An 8942-nucleotide genomic window follows, 5' to 3' on the forward strand; every position below is an offset into this window, starting at 1 on the left:
GCAGACCCAGTGCCAGGAGTCACCTTCAAAAGCAAGACCCCAGTGCCTGCCTTTGCCAGCCAAGCATTACCTCCTATAAGCCCAACAGACTTCAAAGCAGAGACACAAGCTAGGGAGTAAGCCTTCAAGGCATGACACTATGGGAGACTTCTCATAGTCAGCACATAACCCCATGTCCTCAAAGGGAAGAGGCGGGGACATAACCACAGAAGAGAGAAAAGTGGCGTGCTGGTGACAGCAAAAGGGGTTCGTGCTGAAGGAGGGACCAAGAACTAGAGAAAACATGTAGATGTCAAAATGATAAGGAAGCTTATCCCTGCAAAGCCGCCCACCAAAAACCCAGTGCTCCAAGCAAGCCAACTTCAGCAGTGCCTAAGATCAACCTTGAAGGACAGGATTATGTTTTGCTTGCACCTGCTAAGGTGGGGTATCTTGCATCAACACCTAAGATTCCATAGGAGCCTGTGCCTTCAGCTAGAATGTCCTAGAACATTCCCAGACTGGGAAGAGACATTCTGAGCCATGAGGTATCTCTTAGGTTTCTAACACTGAGCTCATGGGTCAGGTGTGTATGGTAAGTAACTCCTCAGTCTTACTTGAGCTGCTGCTGGGAACAGGGTGACATCAACAGGCCGGAAGCTGAAGACTTGCATTGGTGCACTCACACCACGTGACATGGAGGCCACCACGCACATGCACACACACATGCACACGCACACGCACACACGCACACACACACACAGGAATCCATTTGATCCTCAGACAGTGCTGGCTGCTAGAATGTTCCCTCGTCGACTTGACTAGGACTCCCTGGAAATCACCTCTTCCAGCCAGTTCTGAGAGTGAAGAGTCCCTCTCAGGGCAGTGTGGTCCAGGTCCCCTTCCTCATTTCACATGCTGTGTTTCTGTGGATGCCACCAGCTACCCACTCACCTCACTGACATTATAGGAACTTCTCACATCCCTGCATGCCTTACCTGTGTACTGTCACTTACATACACTATCCTGTGTCTGGTTAATGCATTTACTTGAGCCAGATAAAATTTGGTTTTGACTTGCCAATGCTCTGAACTAGACCTTGCCTAGAACTAGACTGGAACTTGCCTACGTCATTCGCATGTTCTCAGCCTTCTACCACTGGAAACTCGTAGCTTCTACTATCTGGTCAAATGAAAGCTCTAAACATAACCTCTATGCAGACAATTTGTCTCCCAACTTCCAGGTCTACTCTTTCTGCAGGCCATTGGACACACACTAGGAGATTCTATGATCATAGGTACAGGAGACTCACGTTGCCTTCTTCCTCAAGGCAGTGTCTACTTTTACCTCATCTGTCTGAGATCCTGACAGGCCCTCTGTGAGTACATTCCACTGGCATTAGGGTACCAGGCGAAGCCTTCCCAGAGGGATTCCATAGAGATGCCGAGGGCCTGCGAATCAGGACACCAGCCTCTGATAGAGATTGGTGAGGCCTTCCCCATTGGCTGAAGGGAACTGCAGCCAGCCACCCAAGCACGCCCTAATCCTCCCAACAGAAGACAGATCTCACTGATTAGAGGCATACCATTTATAAAAGACAAAGAACAACATGGACAGGGAGACAAGCTGGGGAGGTTGGAGAAAACAGTGTGTAGTGGAGGAGGTGATCCAGGGAGGCCTGCTAGGCATATGCCCCGTGTAAATGCTTACAAGGCGCCCTCCTCTCAGAGAAAAGCACCCTACGGAAGCAATCTCCCCCTCTGGATCACACTGTACTTTCCCACAGTTTGAGCAATAAAGAGATGCCTCCAGTCTCCACGTAAAAGATGAGTAATGACTATTCCCCCCGCCATATTGTCCTGCAGCCTCCTTTCCTTGTGTGCATATGAACTGACACGCCGTGTTCTCACACAGAGGGGACTCTCCATCGGTCCGTGCTCTTCATAAGCGGTCTTCTGGTTGCTCCCCGACTGTCTTCAGTGACTAGTGGGGCTTCTCTGGAGTCTTTCGTGACAGGTTGCCCATGAGATCATTTGTAAGCATCTCCGGCTCTTCTCCCATCATCTGCCTACAACCTGGCTCTTCAGGGTGCCAGTGTTCGCCTTTCCTCAATGTGGTTTGTGCAATGTACTCTGGAAGGCGCTCTTTGCAGCCTCTCTGATGGGCTGCTGCCGGTGCCCTTCATGTCTCTGGAGGCTCTGAGAAGAGCCTGTAACTCCAAGAAATAGCCTGCTGCTCCCGTCATAAAATCTGACGCATCTTACTGTGTCAGATTTCTTTTGCATCCAGCATCTAGAACAGTGGACTATACTGGCAAGTGTGGGTCCCTCCTGAAGTCTCTGTCCCATATGCACCATTCCACTGGCAGGTCCTTGAGAAAGACATGTTTGCGCTTCTTGAAACCCCGCCAGCCACTGCTCAGCCAGAAAACATGCACCTTGACATCTTCCCTCCCTTTGTTAGGTAGTGGAATCTGACTACACAAACCTTTCCCCAGAAAGACGCATGCTCCCACAGGTTGGGATGAGACCTTCACAGCTTGTCAAGCCCCAGTGCAAGATGAAAACTAGATTCTTGTGTTCAGCATGCCTATTCTCTTCTGCAGCTTCTCTCTCAAAAATACCAAGACGGGGCAACGGCTCAGTGAATAAAAGTGCTTGTGGCCAAGGCTGACAACCTGAGGCTCCCCCTTGCGCAGACCCACACAGGAGAAGAAAGCTGACTCCTGCAAGTTGTTCTCTGACTTCCATATACATACCTTGTCATGAATGCATATATACAAATGCACGCAAACATACACAATAAATAAATAAAGATTACAAAGTGTTTCAAGAGGTTATATTTCCTATTAATATCACTTGCTTTGGGGACAGAGAAAATTTGCAGGACAGTTACTGACTTTTTATAACTCCTTCCTTCAACCTCAGCACATCTGATGCCCTGCACTTGCTAAGGATAAGAGTGATACTGAGACGGGGAGGGAAAGAGATAACTGCCATAGGGAGCAGAGACCCCAGCCTTCAGCACATCAGCCCCTGATCCCAGAAGACATTACTCTCAAGACACAGATAAGAGAGAGATATCAAGAGATTCAACATAACAACTTTGAAACCTTAAGCCCCAAGTGTGGAATGCTAAGTCTGGGTCAGTCACACATCTGTGACGACAACCCAGATAAGACCAACCCAAGACTGCTCCAAAGAAAGTGTAAACATGCATTGAGTCTCTTGTTTGCCATGGTGTAGGGCTCTGCAGACCTTATCTCCTTTCTGCACCAGGCCAACAAAGGGCGAGCATGGTTAACCTTCTCTTTAGCTGAGAACTCAGGGGTGGGGGTGGGAGGCTGGCACAGGTGAGGTAAACTGAGATCAAATCTTGCTTCAAAGTCTCACATTATCTTGCTTTCCATGCTAGCTGCCTTGTGACTACCAAGTACAGCCATCAGTAGCCCTCACCACAGACAGGGAAGAAAGTGGCTATTCTCTGAGCTTTGGGGAAACTCACACCAAGGAGGATATGTTTAATCCAAGTCTCATTAAAAGGACATGAAATGAAGGATTCAGAGGAAGGAAAATATTTTCCCCAGTAAATCAAGGCTCTGATAAACAGCTTCATTGGATGCGAAAAACTCAGCCCCAGGCTTCCTGGAAGCTGAGACAGCTCAAGGGCCAAGTACCACATAGTCCTTGGGCCCCGAGGAAGCATGCTATGTGGTGAAGTGTTTCCTAAAGCAGAGCTACAGAAAGACGTGCAGCCTTCCATCACTACCTGGTGGACTTTGAGAACTTCCTGTGGCAGGTTGACTCTTGTTTTGCTCATTTCATAGGGTGACTCGGGGGCTACACCTGAGATGCTGCAGTATGGAGCAGTAGCCAGAGCCCAGGAAGATGAATGGTTCAGCGACATTCTGTGAAGGCTTGGTGCTGGCCTCCTCATCCCACGGGTTGAGGACTCTCACAAGGACTTCATGCTGGACAGTCCTGACCCAAGATGTACTTCTGGACACACTAGCTCTGTGAAAAGATAAAACTTCTGAAGTGAAACAAAAGATTAGTGTTATTGAAATAATAATCTCTTTTTTTTTTTATTTTGTTTTGTTTCATTTTGTTTTACAAGCTGGTCTTTTTGTCCTCAGTTAGAAAAAAGTCTGTGTGTCAGACATGATTACTTTGCCACTGTGGGAAACTGGCCTTTGGCAGAGGGCTGCTCATTTGCTGGCCTTGGAAAATGTGAACATTAGAGAGACTTTGATGGGAAAATACTCAGTGTGGCAGATGGTAGGGTGGACTCTAAGTCTTGGAGTCTAGCACAGGGTGATGGATGAGAAGCTAGTCAGGGACCAGAGACTGTCACCTAACAGTGGCCTCTGCTCTAGATCAAAGAGAGTGGGTAAGGTGAAGAGAAGCCCCGAGCAAGAAGAGAGTATTTTCATCAGACCTCCAAGCTGGCCTTCTGTCCACCGTATAGGCCAGCCTTGAGTCTTCCCGGCCTCTACATTTGTCCACAGGGAGGCCAGACAAAGAAGGCCTAAATTAACAGCCATCAGCAGGGATTGGCCAGTAAAGGCTAGAAACAGGCTCTCCATACCAACTCATCTGGTCCAGCCACGACCTACAAATTGGTTAGCACACCTGGTCTCTCTGGGCATCTAACTGTGTTCCAGGACAGTCAAATGGCAGTTACTCATGGGAACCCTGTGGTATCATATGTAAGGTGTCCTTGAATTACATGGAGAGGTGACACAAGCTCCATCCCTGACCTCAGGGAACTGGCACTCTAAGGCAGAAGGAGCACAGAAAGAACATTGCAGTTAGATGCAGTTAAGTAGCAATGCCTGTCCATTTCACATCCTTCCAAAAACTATCTAACAGACTATGGACAAGCTGTCTTTCTCCCAAGATCACTCCATATTTGACCCAATGGAAGACCTCACAGTTTCAAGCTTTCCAAGTGCTAATCCCCAAGAACCAAGGTGGCTGCTGAGTTCTGTGTATTGGGTAACACTGGATGATTGGCAGTAGCTCTCTGAACACTAAACGTGGTGGATGCTGAGCATAGCACTTTGACCTCACAGCTTGTCAGCACAGCCTCTGTCCCTTGAGACTAACACTGGGTATACACACAGGCCCATGAAGTTTGCCTGGCCCTGGGGCATGGACCATCCAAGATCATTAGCAAAACTAATTTGGACCTGATTAGTCCACATAAACCATCCACCACCAAGGAGCAGGCTGTGTTTGGACTGATTAATAATTGTTACTGAAGCTGGCTGTAATTAGTTCTGTAATTCTGAGCAGGGTAACTCTAATTCCAGTGAGCTGACATCACAGGCCTGAAGCGTTAGCAGGGCTCGCTTTCCAATAGCTGGTAGGTATGACAACACAGCCGTGTGCTCCCGCACGTTTGAACTCAGTCCAGGGCCACAGGCTTGCTATGGACTCGACATTGTTTTAACAAGGCTTTTATGGAACCAGTGCCATAGCTGTTTCTTTCTTGGCAACCCCAGTGCCTGCTCCAGAACTCTACAGCACCCGCTTCTGGGTGGCGTATTTTATGCTGGCTGCTTTTCCCACCTACCCCAGTGAGGCATGCTGGCGGCAGCTGTCCCTGCTGCTCAGCACACCCTGGGTGTTGCTTTCCCCCTCCATTCTTTACTCTCACGGAGCTTCAGTTTCTAAATGCTGCTGCAGCTGCTGTCGATCTAAGAAGAAGCGTGCGACCCATCCCTCAAAAGTTCATCTCCCATGGTGGGTCATACTCTAGAAGCTCTATGGCTCATCTTCACTGGCCATGTAGACGCCAACTCTTTCTAACTCATCCCAGATTGTACCAGCAAATAAACCTATCCTGCTGTACTTCCAGGAAAGGACTTTGGTGGTGGGCAGCCCTGTGTTCCAAGTGCATAGCAACACCCTCCTCTATTGGTAGAAAAGGACACAGGGACACCATCTTACAAAGTGACTATGGGACTTTGAATGAGAATGGCTCCCATTGGCTCATAAGTATGAGTACTCGGTCCCCAGTCGGTGATACTGGCTGGGAAGGATTAGGAGGAGTGGCCTTCATAGAGGAGGTGGGTCCCTGGAACAGGTTTTGTTTTAAATGCTCACACCATTTCCAGTCTCTCTCTGGACCTAACGCTTGTGAACCAAGATGTAAGCTCTCAGCTGCTACTCCAGACCCAGGCCTGTTTGTCTGCTGCCATGCCCCCCACCATGATGGTCATGGACTCTTGAACTCTGAGCCCCAAAGAAATGCTCTGTCTTATAAGCCTCCTTGGCCATGGTGTCCTATCACAGAAATAGAAACGTAAATGAGACAGTGACCATGAAGGATAGTGACCAAAATATATTATATATGTGGATGAAAACACCACAGTGATTCCCACTGTTTTGTGCAATTAGCATATGCTAATTTGAAGAGAACAGAGGAGGGGAAGCACTTCATGCAGTAGAAACCAGTAAATTAATAACATCACCATTAGGATCCCTGATCTGTGGGGCCTGGTCACCAGAATGCAATATTCACGTCTACATTAGTATCTCTGTATCCTCCCCCTCCCACACCATGGTCCTTCCCCACTTGTGTCCCAGGCTAGCCTCTCACTCAGGGACAGCCCACCTTAGACTCCTTGCTGTTGTTTGAAAATGGAACCTTGCACACATAGTTACAAGGTGATGCTGACTTAGTTATCCATTACTGCATTCCCCCATCTCTGTCACAACACAGGTGGGAGATCATTACAAATCTGTGCGTGATGATGTGACTCTCTTAAAGAGTCGGGTGAGTGATCCAAGCAAATGACAGCATGGCTCTCGTGGCCAGCTGTCACCGCACCTAGCCTTGCGCCCCCCCATTGAGTTACCTTCCCAAAATGGGAGGGAGAGTCTGTAGCTGTGTCACAAAATACTGCTGGTGTCACTACAGGAAGTGAATAACGAAGGTTCCTGGAGGTAGGCTGCAGTGGCACGCGGACTCTACTTGAAACTAGGGAGTGGCAAAAGACAGCGTGTGGATCAGAAGGCTTTTTTTCTTTTGTTTTAATTTTATTTTTTTTCTTATCAGTTACATTTTATTAACTCCATTTCCCAGCTATATCCCATTCCCTCATTCCCTCCCAACCCCACCCTCCCTCCCTCACCTCCACCCTGCCCCTTTCCAAGTCCACTGATGGGGGGCAGGACTGGCTGCAAAGTCCTCCTCTGTGGCCTAACAGGACTGCTCCTCCCTTGGGGGGGGGGGAGGTCAAAGAGCCAGCCATTGAGTTCCTGTTAGAAATAGTCCTTGTTCCCCTTACTCTGGGAAACCAATTGGTAAAAATATGGAAGGCTTCACGAATTCGCGTGTCATCCTTGCGCAGGGGCCATGCTAACCTTCTCTGTATCGTTCCAATTTTAGGATATGTGCTGGATCAGAAGGCTTTAGAAAGTGCCACCCCCCCAGCACTACACACAATCGTACCATGATATGTAGATATATTATAGAAATTGTACTATTATTTTTGTGAATGGATAATTTAACTTTATTATTTCTCTGTGTTTCAGAAGAATATTAACCAGGTGATTTTTCATGCAGAAATGTAATTAGAAGAGAGATCTGTTGATGAGTGAGAATTAAAAAAGCACAATTGTTGGTGCCTAGGTAACAAGATCTTCAAGATGAAGTGGCTCAGCATTATCTTCACAGCAATGACTCAGGATGTCCTGGGAAGAGGAAGGGCCAATAGGATACCCTCACTTCCCCAGCTTCCACTTTAAATGGGCAGCTTCAGTGCTTCAACTTTGATTTGCATTTAATCCCATCCAAAAAAAGCAGTTTCTTTATACAGTAGTGGTGATTTAAATGAGAAATGTCCCCCATGGGCTCCTGTATTCGGACATTTGGTCCCCAGCTAGTGGTGATATTTGGGGAGCTTATGGGAAGGGTCCAGCTTTGCTAGAGGAAGTATGTCACTGGGGGCAGGAGTTTAGGAGTTTATAACCTCTCCCCAATTTTTGTTTGTTCTTTCCATGATCTGCCTGTGGATGAAAACATGGTCTCTCAGTTTCTTGCTCTGGCTGAGTACTGCCAAGCTTTTCATGATGGACTCTCCCTCTGGAACTGTCAGTACAATAAACCCTTCCTCCTGTGAACTCCAGTTGCTCCTGGTTTATCACACCAACAGAAGTATAACATTAAGAGAATACAGTCAGCCTTGTCTACAGAAGAGGAAACTGAGGCTCCCCCCCCTGGGACCTGCCTGAAGCTCTGACCCTGGTCCAAGACCTCAAGTCTATGCCTTTGTTTGGGATCCTCGTCAATCATCATGTTGATGCTATAGATTTCTACATTATGCACAGACTCTGCCATATACCCAGGAAGATGGATGTTCTTACTATGAGCAATTCATAGAATTATTTCGTAATCTAAGTGAATTGAGCGTTTCAAATATGATTTTTTTTCTCGAAGGGAGGAATAAGGAATGGGAATATTACATCCGTAGGTATTTCTAGAAAGCGAGATGTAGAACAAATAAAGGCACCGCTGTAGTGCGTTCACAGAGGTGCTGGTTTCTTAACAGCCTGTCAGTCATTTCTTCTAGGTTTGTCCATAGCCTCAAAGACTGGGAATCCCATGGCATCGCCCAGCAGTCACAAGGGCTTCGTGATTGGATGGTTGAACCCCGGCTTTCTCTCTCCTGAGCAGTTTTCAGGGTTGTTGGCCCAGGTACCGTCAAGTGAATCAACCTTCGGGGCAGCCAGGCCAGGCTCACGGGCCAGGCATTCCAGATCTACCATCTGGTGTTCATTAGCGAGCGATGTTTTAAGCTTCTAGTCACGCAGGGAAAAAGAACTCTGTTCGTTGGAAATGTGGAGGTATTCAGATGTCAGCAACGAGGCCCACCTCTAGGGACCAGGTTTTCTTGAGAGAAATGTTATTGCAGCAACAAATCTGTTTTTCTGGTGATTTCACCCCATTTCCAC

General features: G+C 47.7%; 1 non-coding gene across 1 annotated transcript; it reads right to left on the reverse strand.

Moving 5' to 3' along the window:
* Positions 1-7294: 7294 nt before the first annotated feature.
* On the reverse strand, positions 7295-7397 carry LOC129684058 (U6 spliceosomal RNA). Its single transcript, XR_008721249.1, has one exon. It is a non-coding gene; the product is annotated as a U6 spliceosomal RNA (small nuclear RNA).
* Positions 7398-8942: the final 1545 nt, after the last annotated feature.

Source organism: Psammomys obesus, unplaced genomic scaffold (genome assembly GCF_907164565.1).
Source record: "Psammomys obesus unplaced genomic scaffold, mPsaObe1.curated_primary_1811, whole genome shotgun sequence".
Classification (NCBI taxonomy): domain Eukaryota; kingdom Metazoa; phylum Chordata; class Mammalia; order Rodentia; family Muridae; genus Psammomys; species Psammomys obesus.